Source organism: Lissotriton vulgaris, chromosome 1_1, assembly GCF_964263255.1.
Source record: "Lissotriton vulgaris chromosome 1_1, aLisVul1.2, whole genome shotgun sequence".
NCBI classification, from domain to species: domain Eukaryota; kingdom Metazoa; phylum Chordata; class Amphibia; order Caudata; family Salamandridae; genus Lissotriton; species Lissotriton vulgaris.
In genome coordinates this window covers 281,783,280-281,804,230 of record NC_141685.1, presented here as the reverse complement: position 1 = coordinate 281,804,230, position 20,951 = coordinate 281,783,280, and the positions used below count along the sequence as shown (strand labels likewise).

Sequence of the window (20,951 nt, the reverse complement as noted above, 5' to 3'; positions counted from 1 at the left end):
TGGACAGAGTGCTCCGCAGCACTTCAGATTGAGCACCTATAGAGTTCGTAGGGTCAGTGACAGGTCTGCTACTCGGACAAGTCGGACAATTTTCCTAAGCTAAACTAGGGCAGTTATACTGTTTTGGGGACCCTTAGACCACCCACCAATGTTGCAAGTGACAGTTTCTCACATTATGATTGGTCAGGAGAGGTGGTGTGGTCATTACCACCTCCTAGAATTCAACGTTCCCATCATGAATTTTAAATTTTCTTGTCCGCCCCTTAGGTTCACGTTCCCATCCATAGAATACAATAGAAAATATGAGTGCACAAGGCATTGCAACAAAGTCTCTTGGTTTCAAGGTGAGTTTCATCATCTTGTGCTGAGTTCTCAGGCGCATTGGGCTTCAGGAGCCAGCTGGCTTGTTTCAGCTTCTGCGCAGTGGAGGTTTTCTCCAGTCATGTGACGATGCCCAGCAGAGCCTCAAGTATGGCTCCGCTCCCGATTTCCCAGCCCCAGAGACGCGGTACATGAAAAGTAAGCGAGAACGAATTAAAATCACATATAAAACGATTACACTGTATACCATGATAAAATACTAACCAACCCTTATTTTATAATGACTATAGCATTATTGGTTTAATGCGAAAAGACAGATAGGCTGAAGCAGCGGTAGCAAGCGGAGAGCGTGGTGAGAGACAAGCGGCCATGTTTGCAACAGTGCGCATGAGCACAACTTCCCTCCAGAATGCGAGTGCGTCACATCACATGAGTATGACCGACGCATGCGCAGACTGAATTTCAGCGAAGCAGCCGATTTTAGTGCAAGCTTCGTTAGTATGAGAAAAGACATACAAGCAAGCATCCTGGGGACACCCGCGTGTTTGGGAAAACACTTAATAAAGGACGAACAATATTGTTAATATGATTATACGATTTAGGCAAGGGTTTTGTATGAGAGCAGGGCGCTTGCACGCGAATCCCAGCTCCATCAAAACAAGGTATTTTTTAGTCCTATCCCGTTTAATTGGCACTAGATCATAGCTCTTTACTATTTGTCTAGAAGGTTCCTCTTGAAGAGGAGCCGCCCAGTCATAGTGAATATAAGATACAGAGAACCATTTATGTACTAATCAGAATATTTTCGTCCATTTCTATAACATTAATATATAAAACAGAGTCTTTTACAAGTAGGTATTCCTTATTCCTACCACTTAAAAACGCTAACATTCGTGTACTAAATATAGCTTTTAACTATTTGTCGAGTCGCCCAATAATTGTAAACGTTAAATAAGAAGAAAGGTGTCTGTGTCAATCTAACAGAAAAGAATCGCTGATAAATTAAATGAGGTTTCGTAAATATGAAGCAGATCTGCTGTTGGATAATGCTAATGTTTATACCGATTAAGCGTGAATCAGTGGGTTTCATCAGGACCTGCAGCACAATATAGAGACATAAAGTAAACCTTCATTAGAACACAGAGAAATGACATCTGTTCTTTTAAATAGTCGTCCTGAACCCTCCTGGTAGAAACATAATACAGTTGGACAGACTGATGAGAGCAGCTAGTTGTTCGGCGGAAAAAGAGCTCATTAGACGTGAGCGAGACGACTTTATCGTCATTCTTTCAAGGCCGACATTTTACCCCTATCTGTCATGGCCGCTTGCTGGCAAAATATCTCCCCGGTTTTACGTCTTTCAATCCGATCCAGCATGGACGCCACGCCTCTCATTCCAGTGACGTCCAAACCAATGGCGAGCCATTCTAAACCAGTGAGGTGTCTGGTTTGCCGGATCTCAAGCAGGGCGCGGCCGTAGTACTAATATTTGCATATTTTCTGTGCAATGCCATCGACTTCTTTTCTTTGTTTTTCTTTGTTATTTTGTTAATATTAAGTTCTGTGAGTACCCTCAGATCTTTTACTTTTTTCATTTAAATAAAAAAATTTAAGATATAAAATTGAGCCTATTAAAACAAGGTATTCCTTAGCCACAGACTTTTAAATTGAATATCTATGTTCTAAGATCTCAGCTCTTTACAATTAGTCTAGAAGGTTCCTCTTAATGAGGAGTCGCCCAATCATAGTGAATATAAGAAACAGAGAATTATGTATGTACTGATCAGAAACATGCCATTTGTTTATAAATTAATATAAATAATTAAAATGTGCCGGAAGGTAGGTTCATTACAAAGGAATATTGCGAGGTTCGTCATTGTTGGCCGAAGATTGACAAAGAATTGTAGCTTGCTTTGAAAGCCGGTGTTTTTGATTTCCAGGTTACCTCCATTCTAGATATGCTGCTAAATAGAATGCTTTTGGAGAAGTTGTCTCTCCAGTGATAAATACATTACTACAATGAACTAAAAGTTCAACAAAACAGACTTGCACAGTGTAAAGTAGGGCCCTGGGCCCACTGGTTAAAGAAACACCGACACTAGTGACATGGGTACTTACTTAACTGACCACAAGTTAGAGGCCCGGGCCCTTTTCGGGTCCAGCGGTAAAGCAGAAACAAGGAGCACTGGAGTGAAAGGGTGCCGGGAGTGGAACGCCTGTACCTAGTTTCGATTCGAGATTAAGACGCAACGGAGACAATTAAGACAAATCCACCCCGTGAAGTAGAGTTCTCTGCAGAACCACGAGACAAGGACTTGGGGAATATCGATATGTGGGGAAACCGAAAGAACGAATGAAATAGAGCCCACTCATATAAATCCATAGGAAAAACCGCAAGAGGACCGTGTCCCAATTTTTTTTTAATAGCAGGCAATAAGGTGCATTCCCAAAACCCAAACCTAGCCCTGAACCCTAAAAATACCCCTGTACCCCAAAACTCAAACCTAGCCCTGAACCCTTAAAATACCCCTGTACCCCAAAACCCAAACCTCCCCCTGAACCCTAAAAATACCCTTATACCCCAAAACCCAAACCTAGCCCTGAACCCTAAAAATACCCCTGTAACCCAAAACTATATCTGAACCATTAAAATACCCAAACACCCCAAAACATATACCTCAGAACCCCAAAACATATACCCCTATACCCATACTTGCCTTATCCAAACATTTTTAAAAAACATGCTTTTACCATTCATGCATTTACAACGAAATTAGTTGTAAATGTATGCGTGGTAAAAGCATAAAAAATGTAATGCCATGCGTTATAATGGCATTGCGGAGTCATGGTACTTTCATAATGAAAGTATGCGGAGTGATGGTCTGCGGAAAGAAAGTTGTGGAATAATGGGTGTTTACCCTACCCCGGTAAGTACATTGGTGGCATGGCGGCCCACATCTCCAGCAACATACTCATATTTTTTCACCACCGATTTGAAAAATGCACAGGTCTCTCTCATTGATGGCCAGCACCGACATACACTTTTAGACACACCTCCCGCCACAAGTTCTAGAATTGCGAACTTTAGAGCTGGGGAGCTACGTTCGAATCTCGGCATCAGGTCAACATATTGTGATTCCAGGCAAATTGCTTTGTCTCCCCGTGCCTACCACAAATGAATGTGTTCTTCTGTAATGTAAATTGTGCTCATGCCATGTAGTCGAGTTCGCGCTATATAATATTGCAAGGAAAAATAAAGTAGGGAAACTGGAGTTCACACACTGTCAAACCCCCAATCTTCCAGGGTATTGGTGAGCTGCCAGTAGATGCAGAGCTATCCGTTGGAGCTGTCTGCTTTAAATATAAATGTAATCCAGCAAACTCTTTATTGGTATTTCTAGTAAGTATATTTCTGTTGCAGTCTTGTATTCAACCAGAAATATGGCCATTCTGCAGTTCTACTTAAAAGCGAATTTCACGCCACACATGGGTAACCCTTCAGCCCCAGGTATAACAGCATCAACAGCTTACCTTCTCTTTCAATAAAACTTCTCAATCTGCCCAATCTACCTTGGGCCTTATTTATGAAGGACTTGCGCCGCCGGTGCGTCACTTTTAAAATGGGAAAAAGTGACGCACCGGCGGCGCAAGTCGTTCATAAATAAGGCCCCTTGTCTTTAGGAATGCTGGAAATCTCACGCTGGATGGACAGCAATTTCCTCCAGCTGAACGTCGAAAAAACGGAGGTTCTGCTCTTTGGAGATGCCCCCCTTCTCTGGTCACCTTCCTGGTGTCCCCAGAACTAGGCACACCCGACCCTGGCAACCACATTCAGAAACCTCGGTGTTCACCTTGAACAGTCCCTAAACATGAAGAAACACGTTACTCACACAGTCTGATCCTGCTTCCACACCCTTGGCTTACTAAGGAAAGCTTTTCCTTATCTCCCCGACACAACAAGGAAAACCCTAACACAGGCCCTGATACTAAGCAAGCTGGACTATTGCAACGCCCTATTGATCGCAGCAAATGATTCCTCCTTAAACCGATTGCAAATGATACAGAACACAGCCGCCCGCACAGTTCTGAATGCTCCCCCCAGATCAGCTTACTCTCCCCTCCATCAGCTACACTGGCTGCCCATATGACAACGCGTGAAATTCAAGATCTGCTGTCTCACACACAAAGCTATCTGGGGCAATGGCCCTCCCTATCTAGTAGACAAACTTCGCCACTATTAACCGGCTCGGACTCTGCGCTCCAGCTCCCAATCGCTCCTCAAAACCCCCAACATAAAAAAGGCTCGATCGGGAGGCAGGTCCTTCTCGAACCAAGCCCCCTTCATCTGGAATCAACTACAGCTGGCCCAAGACAGTGTCCGGACCATCTAAAATTCAGAAGACTCCTGAAAACTGCCCTGTTCTAACTCCCCTTTACCTACCTATGCTGCGCTTCCAAGCGCTGAGATACCCCCCGGGGGTGATTCAAGCGCTATACAAATTAAATCAAATCATTAATTAAATCAAACAGGTACACATGCTGCAAATGGATACGTTAATTACCCTCAACAATTAGCCTACAGCCTGTAATGCTGTAGATGCACTTGCACCCTTCCTTCCACCAGGGTATGTGAGCTCACGCGGCATATAGAACGTTCAGGTCTATTTACTCTCTCCTCAGCTTTGCAAATAAAACTTCTTCCATACTGAGTTTCACCCCAAAAAATTGTAGTTTTGCAGGAAATGAATTTCTTGGAAATGTGATGCCCACACTCAATATTCCAGTCATCGCCCCCTCTGTACAAGGACTCCTCGGAGCTCATGGGCGTTCATAGACCTGGCATGAATTCTTCCATCCTATAGTCTGTCTGGACATACTGTAAAATGTTAAAGTCCTGCATCTGTTTTCCCCGTTGTAAGATGCCTTTTCTGATAATATATTCTTTCTGCTTTTTTGTGATCTGAAATCTGAGTTCTTTACTTGCACTGTACACAAGACTTTTGCTGTTACTTTTGTAATAGTTAGTGTGCATTTGTTCTGGAGAATTTTGCTAAAGATGGTTTAAAACTTGTGTTTACTTTTAGGGTGAGAATCCCTTTGAAATCGTTGAACAAACGGGAGAATCGGTAGTTGAGGAAACAACAGATGCGAATGATGAAGACAATGAGCAAAACGAAGAGGAGGACATTGATGGTGAAAACGATGAAAATGAGGAGGCAGATAATTTGGAGGTAGAAAATGCAGATGCTGCTGAGGATGCGGATGATGCTGCTGACCCAAATGATTACTCTGGGGACTTAACCACCACTGATGAAAACTACTTGAGAAACTGCCCTGAAAGACCAAACACTTTAGCACACTGCATTGGTGGACTTAAAGAACGTTTTGCGCAAAGTTGAGCAGTTCGTTCACCCTGCATGCATTCCACTTTTGTTTTAATTGCCTATGGGCAAACCGATTTTGAGTTTTGTTTTTTCAGTAAACTAAAGCTTGTATTAAACACAGCAAATTCTTCAGTATTCTTCCAGTGTAAATTGATTTGTTCATGGTCATTAAGACAAACTTAAGACAAAATCCTAACTTCTGTGAATACCATAAGTAGTAAGTTTAGGATTTTGTCTTAAGTTAGTTCTGTGAATCTGGCCCTTATACATTATTGTTTAACAAACTTACGGTTTTTGTACCAATGAATCCTCCTCCTCGAGGCTGCTCGGCTCCCCACAACACGCACAACATATCTCCATGCGTACAAGACGACATTGTGCATGCGTATGGCATCATTAGCAAACCGCCAATTACAGAATGCCGACGAATTAGCACGTTTTTTTTGTTTTTGCTAGCACGCGTACATCACTGTTCATACCACTTAAACAGCAAACAAAAATATTCGTGTCTTGCAATACTTTTTTAGGAACATATACAAATGTCCCACGCATAGCAGGCTCACACAATATGAGCTAATATACATACCGCTTTATTTGCAACAAATTACTTCCAGATTGAAAAACCCACAATAACAAGGACAGCTTGTACTTTACTGTATATTTTCATATACAACTAACATGTTATTATGTTTTCTATGAACTACCTACACTGTTAAATATAGCTTTAATAAAAAATTAAACATATTATTGCAATATTATTCAGAACACATAAAACTCTAACTTTTCCAAAGGCGAGACCTATTGCATTGCAAATGTTTGTTCTTTAAGTCAATGTATGTGAGCCATTTGTGCATATATACAGCAACAGTGATGTAGGCCAGCATTAGGGCAAGAAGGCTACTGTTGCATTATCTCACTATGGAAGAACAGGGCTGTACGGTACTTCAGACAATACAGCGCTGCACTGTTTTTCTCCAGGGACTTGTGTATCATATCGATTCATAGCACAAACACGGCCACATTTGTATCATAATGCAAGGGTGCCTGCCTAAAGAAAATGTTGGCTCAGGTGCTGTAAGGTGCTCCTTCATGCACATACATTGACAGTCGTGGTGTTTTGCTGTCTGGATGTGTCCCAGCAAACAGATGATGGACAGAATGCTGACAATGCAAACATTCTCCCCCAGTCAAAAGATCTGAATTAAATCCATCGTTCTTTTGCACAGTCAAGACCGAACTGCCAAGCCAGGTCCTCCCTGGACCAGAAACAAGCATCCTAGGACCAGTTTCAGGGTATGTCACCCTTCTTTAGCCAGGCTAGCTTGAATCCAGATGGCACAGTAAGTAAGGAACCCACGTTTGGGCATACCCATCCCACTTAGGGTGAAGATTGTTACAGCAAACAAATGATGGACGAAATGCTGACAATGCAAACATTCTCCCCCAGTCAAGAGATCTGGGTTAAATTCACTGTTCTTTTGCTCTCCATGCCACCCCAGTTTAGACCCATCCATATAAAAATCAGTCCTGCCATTGATGGGAACAGTGCAAACCAGACTGCCAAGCCTGGTCCTCCCTTAACCAGAAACATGCATCCTGGGGCCTGTTTCAGAGTATGTCACCCTTTTTCAGCCAGGCAAGCTTGAACCCAGTGGCCCAGTGAGCAAAGGGCCCACGTCTGGGCATACCCATCCCACTTAGGGCAAAAAGTCTTACAGCAATCAAATGATGGACAGAATGCTGACAATGCAAACATTCTCCCCCAGTCAAAAGATCTGGGATAAATCCATTGTTCTTTTGCTCACCATGCCACCACAGTTTAGACCCAGCCATATGCAAATCAGTCCTGACCCTGTGCCTTATGGGAACCGTCCAGACCGAACTGCCAAGCCAGGTCCTCCCTGGACCGGAAACAAGCATCCTGGGACTGGTGTCGTGGTATGTCACCCTTCTGCAGCCGGGCTAGCTTGAATCCAGTGGCACAGTGAGCAAGGGACCCACGTCTGGGCATACCCATCCCACTTAGGGAGAAAAGTGTTACAGCAAACATTAAAAATTAGCCACAAAAAAACACAATGTATCCTATATGTTGCTTTAAATATCAGCATATACTAAAAATATCCTAATTTTTTAGCCAATCAGAACCATACACTACGAAAACATTAAAAACATAGGGGATTATTTACGGGACCCTTGCAAAACTGGTAGGTCACTTTTCTCCATTTCAAAAGTAACGCAACTGCGGCGCATGGGGCTTGTAAATAAGCCCCATAGTGTTTCCCGGGGTGAAAGTCATCAAGTCAATCCGTAGTCGGAGGTTTTAATGCACAATTCCCACCAGACAAATACATATAGAGAGAAGAGCTGTCAGAACACAAGTGTGTCTCTGCAGCAGCCACTGTGCCGCCGCTGCTCGCTCCCACGGCAATACTTCGTGGGAGTGAACTTTTGTAAAAAGATGGGACATACAATCACACTTACCCTATGCATGCCATGATTTTTAAAAGACGCACAGACAAGACTATCCAAAAGCGGGGGCAGAGTCAAACCCCACAAAGTACCTACAACAGATCGCCTGACAGCCCAAGCTCTCTAGGCTCGACCTAAAAAACAAGAAAAAAAAGTTTTTCTCCTCGTTGTGCCTCCCTTATACCTCCCCAGGTCGATGTAGGCTTTTGACGTATTCCCAGGTTTATTAAATCTCGTAAGCATGGGAATGTGTCACATTCCATAGGTGCTACGTGGGAACACCCACCGTAATTCCCATGGCACGCCTCCCTATTGCAGGGTGAAGCAACGCAGAGACTTCCGCTGTGTTTTGTCAGTCCATGTCTACAAGGTCATAAAAAACCACGTAGGGTGGCTTTACGTGGCCTTGTAGATATGGCCCTGCAGTGTGCGACGCCGGACCGTCACTAAAAGTGAATTACCGGCAGCACACAAGAGCTTGTAAATAAGCCCCTGAGTGTCTTTGCTCTCAGTAGACACAGACATTTCAATATAGAATGAAAAAGGTGTTGTAGAATGCGCCATTAATGCAATTTTTCACAAATGTTTTCCCCCCAGACTCCCCTTCTATTGGTTAGGCTCGCTCGCACTCACCATATGGGGGCTGGTCTGATAACATTTGCCAGGGCTGCTTGGGGTTTCCAGTCTGGCCCTGCCTGCTGGACATGTCATCATTATCAGCCCCTCCCTAGCAGCATTGTCTACACCCAAACCACACACATACAACAAAGACGTCACCAGTCAGGTGACCCTGTCAATACAAGCATTGGTAATGCATCAGTTTTGACTGCATGATGACTAAAATGCCAGCGCTGCTGTCTCCAGAGCTGGGGATCCCTGTTTGAATCTCAGCAACGCAACATCCTGTGATTCTGGGAAAATCACTTTCTCCGGTGCTATTTTTATGAAAAAAGAGTTCCACCGAAGCAGATGTTAACAGTACTATGGCAGTGGGAAACTGATCAGAGAAGCAGACAAGGAACAAGCCTTTGTTAATGCAGGAAAACATGCTACAACCAATAGAAATGGAGGAAAAGTAGGTGGCACACACAGAAGCCAGGAAAGAGAGGGCAGGGATGAAAGCCCCTTTTAAGCTTACATTAATAAAACAAGCATTTGCAATGCAATAGGTCCCACATTAGTAAAGTTTGAGCTATTGGTATTGTAAATGACAATTTTTTTATTTATGTGTTGGTTTTGAAAATTGCGAAATTAATAGCTTTGTCATTTACAATGCCAATAGTTATAACTTTCGCAAATGTGACACCTATAGCATTTATAATGCAATATGTGTTGTATTTATGTGACATAAATGTATTGATATTACAAATAACAATGGCTTTTATTTTTTTTAATAATTAATACTTAAATAAAAGTGATTGTAATTTATAATGGCAATAGCTTAAACTTTTGTAAATAATGTTTGTGAAGATTATGTTCAGTGTATTTTATTGTGACGAAAATCCAAGAACAGAAGTGAAATATTAACATCTTTTTGTGACATTTGTAATAAAGTTTGAAACATTGAGAGAACATATAAGAACCAGTTGTTGCTGAATGGTTGCACAGATTGATGCTGTGGTGGCGCTGACTGATGTTGTTGTGGCGACGAGTGATGCTGTGGCGTTCAGTGATGCTGTGGTAGCGCATAGTGATGTTGTGGTGCCCCTGAGTGATACTGTGGTGGTGCTGAGTGATGCTGTGGTGATGTGATAGGTAGAGTGAGTACGATAGATAGATAGATAGATAGATAGATAGATAGATAGATAGATAGATAGATAGATAGATAGATAGATAGATAGATAGATAGATAGATAGATAGATAGATAGATAGATAGATAGATAGATAGATAGATAGATAGATAGATAGATAGATAGATAGATAGATAGATAGAGTGAGGGCGATATATAGACAGCTAGATAGAGTGAGGGCGATCGATAGATAGATAAAGTGATGGCGATAGATAGAGTGAGTGCGATAGATAGATAGAGTGAGGGCGATAGAAAGATAGACAGACAGATAGAGTGAGATAGATAGATAGATAGATAGATAGATAGATAGATAGATAGATAGATAGATAGATAGATAGATAGATAGATAGATAGATAGATAGATAGATAGATAGATAGATAGATAGATAGATAGATAGATAGATAGATAGATAGATGGCGATATATAGACAGCTGGATAGAGTGAGGGCGATCGATAGATAGATAAAGTGATGGCGATAGATAGAGTGAGTGCGATAGATAGAGTGAGGGCGATAGAAAGATAGACAGACAGATAGAGTGAGGGAGATAGATAGATAGATAGATAGATAGATAGATAGATAGATAGATAGATAGATAGATAGATAGATAGATAGATAGATAGATAGATAGATAGATAGATAGATAGATAGATAGATAGATAGATAGATAGATAGATAGATAGATAGATAGATAGATAGATAGATAGCTAGAGAGTGAGGGCGATATATAGACAGCTAGATAGAGTGAGGGCGATCGATAGATAGATAAATAGATAGATAGATAGATAGATAGATAGATAGATAGATAGATAGATAGATAGATAGATAGATAGATAGATAGATAGATAGATAGATAGGTAGATAGATAGATAGATAGATAGAGAGTGAGGGCGATATATAGACAGCTAGATAGAGTGAGGGCGATAGATAGATAGATAAATAGATAAATAGATAGATAGATAGATAGATAGATGGATAGATAGATAGATAGATAGATAGATAGATAGATAGATAGATAGATAGATAGATAGATAGATAGATAGATAGATAGATAGATAGATAGATAGATAGATAGATAGATAGATAGATAGATAGATAGATAGATAGATAGATAGATAGATAGATAGATAGAGAGTGAGGGCGATATATAGACAGCTAGATAGAGTGAGGGCGATCGATAGATAGATAAAGTGATGGCGATAGATAGAGTGAGTGCGATAGATAGAGTGAGGGCGATAGAAAGATAGACAGACAGATAGAGTGAGGGCGATAGATAGATAGATAAATAGATAGATAGATAGATAGATAGATAGATAGATAGATAGATAGATAGATAGATAGATAGATAGATAGAAAGAAGTGAGGGTGATATATAGACAGCTAGATAGAGTGAGGGCGATCGATAGAGTGAGGGCGATAGAAAGATAGACATACAGATAGAGTGAGGGCGATAGATAGATAGATAAATAGATAGATAGATAGATAGATAGATAGATAGATAGATAGATAGATAGATAGATAGATAGATAGATAGATAGATAGATAGATAGATAGATAGATGGTTGTGTGTGTGGTTGTGGTTGTGTGTGTGGTTGTGTGTGGTTGTGTGTGGTTGTGTGTGTGGTTGTGTGTGTGTGGTTGTGTGTGTGGTTGTGTGTGTGTGGTTGTGTGTGTGGGGTTGTGTGTGTGGTTGTGTGTTGTGTTTGGGGTTGTGTGTGTGTTTGTGTGTGTTGTGTTTGGGGTTGTGTGTGTGGTTGTGGGGTTGTGTATGTGGTTGTGTGGTTGAGTGTGGTTGTGTGTGGTTTTGAGTGTGCTTGTGTGAGTGCTTGTGGTTTTGTGTGTGTGGTTGTGTGTGTGTGGTTGTGTGTGGGGGGGTGTCTGGGGTTGTATGTGTGTGGGGTTGTGTGTGTGTGGGTTGTGTGTGTAGGATTGTGTGTGTGTGGGGTTGTGTGTGTGGGGGGGTTGTGTGTGTGGGGTTGTATGTGTGTGGGGTTGTGTGTGTGTGGGTGGTTGTGTGTGTGTGTGTGGTTGGTTGTGTGTGGTTGTGTGTGTGGGGGTTGTGTGTGGGGTTGTGTGTGTGGGGTTGTGTGCGTGTGTGAGGGTTGTGTGTGCGGGGGAGTGAGGGTGTGCGGTGTGTGGGGGGGGTGTGGGAATGTGTGTGGGTGTGTGTGTGTGGGTGGGTGTGTGGGTGTTGTGTGTGTGGGGGGTTGTGTGTGTGTGTGGAGTGGTGTGTGTAGGGTTGTGTGTGTGGGGTTGTGTGTGGAGCTGTGTGTGTGTGGGGCTTGTGTGTGGGGGGGTGTGGGGGACTGGGTGTATGTGTGGGGAGTTGTGTGTGGGGGGGTTGTGGGTGTGTAGGGTTGTGTGTGGGGGGATTGTGTGTGGGGGTTGTGTGTGGGGGGGGGTTGTGTGGGGTTGTGTGTGTGGTTGTGTGGGGTTGTGTGTGGGGTTGTGCGTGTGGCTGTGTGGGGTTGTGTGTGGGGTTGTGTGTGTGTGGTTGTTGTGTGTGGAGTTGTGTGGTTGTGTGGGGTTGTGTGTGTGGCTGTGTGGGGTTGTGTGTGGGGTTGTGTGTGTGTGGTTGTTGTGTGTGGGGTTGTGTGTGTGTGGTTGTGTGTGTGGGGTTGTGTGTGCGTGGAGTTGTGTGTGTTTGGGGTTGTGTGTGTGTGTGTGGGGTTGTGTGTGGGGGGGGCGTTGGGTGTGTGGGGTTGTGTGTGTGGGGGGTTGTGTGTGGGGGGGGTTTGTGTGTGTGTGTGGGGGGTTGTGTGTGTGGGGTTGTGTGTGAGGACTAGAGGGAACCGACAGAGGCCACACATCGATGAGGGAGATAGGCCAACACCCACAAAACGGTTATGCAGCAATATCACTAGGATTCTGAAAGACTCCGGGTTGGAGAGGTAATAGTGTGTCGGGGGCAAACTGTGAAAATGTTTAGGTTTAGTCGGTTGTAGGACATGTAAACACATTAAAATACGGCATAAAAAACAAAAAAAAGTGGCCCATAGTAGCAAAGCATATCAAGAAGGAAGTGGAATAAGGAAGGGGCCATTCATTGGCCTAGAAAGGGATTGGAAACACCAGCGTTTTAACAGTTCTTCCAATGTTCTTGTATACCGAGTTCTGCGATTGTACAGGGTGAAAATGATCGAAAGAAGACAAAAAAAAAACAAATGGAACATGAAGTGAAAATGTAAAATTGAGATGCTTTACAGGCCCCGAAAAAAGTTCGCAGAAGCACGTGGAACATACAAAATCATATGACCTGGCAAGGAGCATGGCCAGTCACAGTTAAGAAATGCTATCAAAACGAAATCCTACAAAACAATATACTACTGGCCGGCAGCAATTCATACCCGGAAAACGTCGGGACGGGCTGCTAGTGTATTATAAAACGATAATTTATGCTAATACCATAATTGAGTCTTAGGGCCATATGTATCAAGCAAATTAGCATTAGCATTAGCAAAGGCCGAAATTCGCAGAATTTCGGCCTTTGCGAATGCTAATTTGCTAAATGGTATGTATGAAACATTTTTGGCAGCAAACTAAGGAATCGCAAAATTTGCCATTCTTTATTTTGCGATTGCACTTAAGGAATCGCAAATTGTGCGATTCCTTAAATGCAATGTATCAAAGAAAAATTAATGCAAAAATGCCTATAAGGATTCGCAAATTACCACCAACTTTTAGTTGGTGGTAAGTTGCGAATTCTTTTTAAAAAGCAATTTATTTAAAATCCAAAGGTGCCATATGACGCTCATACATGCCCTTAGGGCATGTATCTGTGCCATATGCCCACACATGTCATTTACAGGGATGCAGAAGGGTGTTCTTGTGACACCCCTGCACCCTTGAAAATATTCCTAAATTGCGATTAGCAAATTGCTAATCGCAAATTTCCCCCTGTTAAGGAATCGCTAAAAAGAAGCGATTTCCTACATACATACCATTTTGCGATTTCTAAATAGTGATTCCTTAAAAATCGCTATTTAGAAATCGCAAATGGTCATGATGATACATATCAATCAGGAGTTTGTTAAAGCGCGACTACTCACCCGTAAGGGTCTCAAGATGCCACCTTACAGGTATGGCCCTTGCTTGATAATATGACCCTACATTCTCCTAAGTTTTTATTGGACCTATTTATTTTTTGACAGTCACAAGTGCCTGACCTTTTTGCAGCCAAATGGAGTCCGTTCTATTAAACAATTATTTTGCCATTTGTCCCTCGTCATCTGTTATTCCCCAACTGTTGCAAACAAAGTTATTGTTTCCTGTGAAGTAGTTTGCCGCAGTTATTTCTTCCGCCAAGAAGCCCGATTTCACCCCTAGCAATGTAAAGTAATTTTTTTTATATTAAATTAGCCTTTCCTTTTTTTATAAAGTGTAGGTACAAAGATTCCCAGGGAAGACTGCGTATGATGGAGCGGGTTCTCATGGGCATACATGACGGGGAACAACAAAGAGAACTAAGGGGCATATTACCAAGCAATAGCAATAATTATCGCCATTGCTTGGTTAGAGACAAAAATTTACTGCTGAGCTGCGGCGATTTTTACCGCAAATAAACTTTGGTATTATCAAGGTTTAACGCGAATGCGATAAAAATCGCCGCAAAGCATGAATATCGGGGTTGACCCTATGTGGGAGATAAAGGGTGGACCACTGGGGTTAGGAAACCTGTAGGGAGAAAAGAGCGGTAGCGCTTACCCATAGTTGAGGTGGTAGTTCCAGCATACTCACAGGATTTCTGGCCAGCGCCGGCTTTGGACCTGTTGTGCCTCCTTTGCAGAACCGGTAAGGTATGGCCTGTGCTGCCGGTTTATATACTGAGGCTGATTGGTGGAACAAGTGCACCTGGAGGATGGGAGGAATGGTGGAAAGACTTGTGTATGCCGAGTCATGATTGCGCTCAGGTGAGTGTTGATTCTTCCGCGTTGGTGCGCAGTGTAGTGGGCGATGTCTGCACATGCGCGGTGCGGTTCGTTCATCCGGCGCATGCGCGGTGGATTAGGTCTACTGCGCATGCGTGTAGTAGGAGCGTTACCTATCGGAATCCTATTGGTATGCGCTGGCAGTTTAGTGCATCAGTTTCTTATACACGTGTACGGGTGATTGGGGCTTTAATAGTTAGTACACGTGCTGGCTCCTGTGCTGGAACCCTTAGGGTAAAGCGCACCTGGTGCTGGTGGGTGGTGTAATTGGGGTAATAGCGCTCAAGGCAAAAAGTTATTCACTATCCAGGCTGATGGGCAAGGCGACCCAACATCTAGAGCCATCAGGCTCAGCAGGTTATTATTCAATTAACAGGGGACAGGTAGTTGGGCCCTATTCATGCTTTACCGAGCTAATGCTCTTAGCCATGTTATCCACCTCCCATTGGATAACATGGCTAAGAACTGCTCAGGGCAGGTGTTAGCTTTTGGAGATATTCGTGCTTAGCGCAAATATCTCCAAAAGTTGGTAATAGGAGATAGCGATGTTAGCGACTGTTTCCAGTCACTAACATCTTGGCACGCCCACTTTGCATTTCATTAGTGATAAATATCACTGACATGCAAAGTGGGGCCCAAGATGGTCGCTATCTCCTACTAGCTGTCGCTAACTGGTGTTAGCGACAGCTAGGTAATAGGGAGATAATTTTATCTCCGCTTTCTTGGCTTTTAAAGCCAAAAAAGCGGAGATAAACCCCCTTGATAATATGCCCCACAGACTTTATCAGGTAGTCGCACCTGAAAACAAAAGCTCTAGACAGTTATAAGAACAGGCGTTGGTGAGGCACTTGAACCTGACATGAGACATCTTAAGATCTCTGCTGAAAGAAACTGAGCATTGGCAAGGCAAGGCTCTCAGTGGTCCCCCATTTTCTTCCTAGGGTCATTTCCCTTGCCGAATCACTCCAGGGAGCACTCGCAACAAATCGTTTGCGTGAGATTACTTTCCTTACGCTCCCTGCCACATTGTGTGTGATACTCGCTCTCTAGCCTCACCACGCCTACGATATTTCGAGATAACTTACACTAGCAGTACCACCAGTACTGTTACACCTATGTCGTTTTTAGTCTCCCCACGCAGCACTTAAAAACCAGCGATTTCGTGATCTGTGTGACCTTAAACTATATGTTAAATGACTCCTTCTTCTGTATGTCTTTGTTTTGTCTTACATGTTATTTGTACAGGTATGCTTGAGGGGGGAATCCCCCTCTTACACCTATAGCACCTTAGTGAGTGCGACACATAGTCTAAAAACACTCACCTTACTGTTTTTAACCCACACTTGCACTATTTATGGTCCTGAGGAAAGCCAGCATAATCCAAGGCACTGGCTGAAACATGTCGACCCAAACTGGATGTAGGAGGTCTTAATCTTGCCACCACAACATCCACTTGCCTTGTTTTTAACCGCTGACGGAGGCCCAGGCTATTAAAATTGAATTCGCCCTCGGGTACTGGGACCACCGTTTAGCCGTCACTGCACAATTCACCACACTGCACTCTCAGAAAAATATCTGCTCCGCTGTAATCAGGCGTCATAGCACACCCGGGACACATTAGGTGTCACTGGGTGGGCCCAATGATGAAGCATGCCACCAACTAGGTTGGTGGGTGAGGGCTTCATAAAAAACCTAATAGGTGCCTGCTGACAATACAGTTCAGAGTCCTATAATATGGTCACATCCAAACTAGTCCTTGTTGATAAACATATAAACCCCAGGGGATACAGACTAGCTTTCTAGTCCTCTCTCTCCCTCGTGATACACCAACCAATGAGTCAAGACATGCGCAGGCATGGTTAGTCGTCTTGGAAATATGGAAAAGACCAAGGGAATGCATGGAGTCCCACTGATTGTTCAATAACAAACAACAAAACGTATTCATGCAGTGAAGGATACAACTTATTCAGTCAGAACACTGAGACTGAAACTGAAATGCTTCTCGGTGTGACAAAAGAATAGGGTGAAAATCCGTCAAAACAAAAGCAGACAGAGATGCCACCCAATCGTTAGAAAGGGCCAGACACAAAGCCACTCCAAGGGCCTCATTTATGAAAAGTGACGCATCGCTGCGTGAAAACAGCGATGCGTCACTTTTCACTGCACACTCCTTGCGACACCAAAGATGCGTCATATTTAATGTATGACGCATCATGTTGCAAGGACTTACAGATACGTCAGTATTTCTGACGTATCTGTAAGCGCAAAAGTGACGCATTGCTGGAGTGTGTCACAAAAGTGACGCAATTCCAGAAATGCGTCCTTTCACATGGGGAAAGCCCCATGTGAAAGGGCTTGCGTCAGTCTTACGCCTGCTGTGAGGCAGTCGCAAGATTTTGACGCAACAGCATCCTAAAAGTGACGCAGTGAATTCTCATAGATTTCACTGCGTCACTATTACGAGGCTTTTGCGGGGGAACGCCCCCTCTGCATACATTATACCTGACGCAGGTATAATGTGATGCAGGGGTTTAAAAAGTGACGCATCTACCTAGATAAGTCACTTTTTAAATATGGCGCAACATGCACATTTTTTATGCCGCTGGTGCGTCACAAAAAGTGACGCACCGGCGGCGCAAAACTGACGCAAGGCCTCATAAATAAGGGCCCAAGTATATGTTCTGTGTTGGAAACAGTAGGTATGCTTATAGCGGTCTGCTGATGTGACATAAAAAGGGAAACTTTGAAATTAAATGACTCATTACCTGACAGGGGGTGGCAAATGGTGAGCACTTTTGCGGCCGCTTTGATGTTCTCAGTGGCCGCGCGGCTCACTGAGAACATCAAAGTGGCTGCGAAAGAACTCCCAAAGGCTGCAGGCGGACAAATGATGCGCGTGCCCGGCGCACATGCACTGTACCAGATCCACAGACTTTGGGAGCTTTTTTGAAAGCCCTTACTTAACTCGCAGGGCAACGCATGCGCGTTAGCTCAGCGAGACCTAAACAATAGATTTCACAAGCACAGCTATGCAGGCTCGACCTGAAAAGGTAGAGAAAGATGTTCCCCTTGGCGGACAAGCTTAAGTTACATACACTGTATATTAGTATAGGTCATCCAAACATAAACACTGGGTCCTACACACTATAGTACACCCACACGAAAGTACTGTAGCTCAATATTTATTTTTAGTTAAAAAGAAAAAGTTTTTTTCATAGATATTACACTTTTTTTAAAAACAGTAACACATTACGCGCCTGCATTAAAACACATTACAATTTCATTAGCACAGTTTTTACACACATGAATAATTAAAAACACATTAACTTACAATAAATTTTCATCAGCATTAGTTGGCTATAGAGAGAAATCACATAGGGGGAGAGACATACAAAGGCATTCCTTATTAGTCATTAGATTTTGCACTTTTTGGAATGCACCTTATTGCCTGCTATTAAAAAAAAATTGGGACACGGTCCTCTTGCGGTTTTTCCTATGGATTTATATGAGTGGGCTCTATTTCATTCGTTCTTTCGGTTTCCCCACATATCGATATTCCCCAAGTCCTTGTCTCGTGGTTCTGCAGAGAACTCCACTTCACGGGGTGGATTTGTCTTAATTGTCTCAGTTGCGTCTTAATCTCGAATCGAAACTAGGTACAGGCGTTCCACTCCCGGCACCCTTTCACTCCAGTGCTCCTTGTTTCTGCTTTACCGCTGGACCTGAAAAGGGCCCGGGCCTCTAACTTGTGGTCAGATAAGTAAGTACCCATGTCACTAGTGTCGGTGTTTCTTTAACCAGTGGGCCCAGGGCCCTACTTTACACTGTGCAAGTCTGTTTTGTTGAACTTTTAGTTCATTGTAGTAATGTATTTATCACTGGAGAGACAACTTCTCCAAAAGCATTCTATTTAGCAGCATATCTAGAATGGAGGTAACCTGTAAGTCAAACACACCGGCTTTCAAAGCAAGCTACAATTCTTTGGCAATCTTCGGCCAACAACGACGAACCTCGCAATATTCCTTTGTAATGAACCTTCCGGCACATTTTAATTATTTATATTAATTTATTAAGACCGGCATGTTTCTGATTATTACATATAATAATTCTCTGTTTCTTATATTTACTATGATTGGGCGGCTCCTCAATATGAGGAACCTTCTAGACAAATAGTAAAGAGCTGCGATCTTAGACTATAGCTGTTCAATTTAAAAGTCTGTGGCTAAAGAATACCTTGTTTTAATAGGGTCACCTTTATATCTTAATTTTTTTTATTTAAATGAAAAAAGTAAAAGATCCGAGGGTACTCACAGAACTTAATATTAACAAAATAACAAAGAAAAACAAAGAAAAGAAGTCGATGGCATTGCACAGAAAATATGCAAATATTAGTACTGCGGCCACGCCCTGCTTGAGATCCGGCAAACCAGACACCTCACTGGTTTAGAATGGCTCGCCATTGGTTTGGACGTCACTGGAATGAGAGGCGTGGCGTCCATGCTGGATCGGATTGAAAGACGTAAAACCGGGGAGATATTTTGCCAGCAAGCGGCCATGACAGATAGGGGTAAAATGTCGGCCTTGAAAGAATGACGATAAAGTTGTCTCGCTCACGTCTAATGAGCTCTTTTTCCGCCGAACAACTAGCTGCTCTCATCAGTCTGTCCAACTGTATTATGTTTCTGCCAGGAGGGTTCAGGACGACTATTTAAAAGAACAGATGTCATTTCTCTGTGTTCTAATGAAGGTTTACTTTATGTCTCTATATTGTGCTGCAGGTCCTGATGAAACCCACTGATTCACGCTTAATCGGTATAAACATTAGCATTATCCAACAGCAGATCTGCTTCATATTTACGAAACCTCATTTAATTTATCAGCGATTCTTTTCTGTTAGATTGACACAGACACCTTTCTTCTTATTTAACGTTTACAATTATTGGGCGACTCAACAAATAGTTAAGAGCTATATTTAGTACACGAATGTTAGCGTTTTTAAGTGGTAGGAATAAGGAATACCTACTTGTAAAAGACTCTGGGGCATATTACCAACAACTAGCGATAATTTTTGTCTCTAACTTGTTTAGAGACAACAATTATCGCCGCACATCGGCGATTTTTATCGCAGATAAACCTTGCTATTAACAAGGTTTATCGCAAATGCGATAAAAAACGGCCGAAATGCATGAATATCGCTGAAAAGTCAGCGATATTCATGCATTATCGAGCAAATGCTCTTAGCCATGTTATCCACCTCCCATTGGATAACATGGCTAAGAACTGCTCAGGGCAGGTGTTAGCTTTTGGAGATATTCCCGCTTAGCGCGAATATCTCCAAAAGTTGGTAATAGGAGATAGCGATGTTAGCGACTGTTTTCAGTCTCTAACATCTTGGCACGCCCACTTTGCATCTCATTAGTGATAAATATCACTGACATGCAAAGTGGGGCCCAAGATGGTCGCTATCTCCTACTAGCTGTCGCTAACTGGTGTTAGCGACAGCTTGGTAATAGGGAGATAATTTTATCTCCGCTTTCTTGGCTTTTAAAGCCAAAAAAGCGGAGATAAACCCCCTTGATAATATGCCCCTCTGTTTTATATATTAATGTTATAGAAATGGACGAAAATATTCTGATTAGTACTTAAATGGTTCTCTGTATCTTATATTCACTATGATTGGGCGGCTCCTCTTTAAGAGGAACCTTCTAGACAAATAGTAAAGAGCTATGATCTAATCTCAACGCTGGCCTGATTCTTGTCTTCTCCTGTCAGATACCTTCTGACAGTGGTGAGTTTTTGGATACCGAGGCAATAGCCTCATTACTCCATATTCGTTTGGAATTTTGTAGTCGCTGTTTCGGTTGTCTTATTGGTGTGTGACGCTTTGTCACAGTTGAGGTTGCATCACATGGTCAGCTCAGTGATGGGCCGCGGGTAGCGGTCAGTAGTGTTTGCAGAATTGTCAGCATGTTTCCTTCGAGAGTCTCGCCTTTGTCCGTGTAGATCCTTCTGTTAGTGTTGAGGTTTGGGTGCCTGCCGCGGCTATAATGCCAGCCGGC

The 20,951-nt window shown here is 42.9% G+C and overlaps 1 non-coding gene and 3 pseudogenes across 1 annotated transcript; 2 read left to right on the top strand and 2 right to left on the bottom strand.

Moving 5' to 3' along the window:
• Nucleotides 1-1,016: 1,016 nt before the first annotated feature.
• Nucleotides 1,017-1,071, top strand: LOC147747050 (U7 small nuclear RNA; annotated as a pseudogene).
• Nucleotides 1,072-2,005: 934 nt separating this feature from the next.
• Nucleotides 2,006-2,063, top strand: LOC147747049 (U7 small nuclear RNA). The gene has a single exon (XR_015300508.1). It is a non-coding gene; the product is annotated as a U7 small nuclear RNA (small nuclear RNA).
• Nucleotides 2,064-19,027: 16,964 nt separating this feature from the next.
• On the bottom strand, nt 19,028-19,082 carry LOC147747048 (U7 small nuclear RNA; annotated as a pseudogene).
• A 1,489-nt stretch (nt 19,083-20,571) lies between these two features.
• LOC147747047 (U7 small nuclear RNA) lies at nt 20,572-20,626 on the bottom strand (annotated as a pseudogene).
• Between the last annotated feature and the right edge of the window lie 325 nt (nt 20,627-20,951).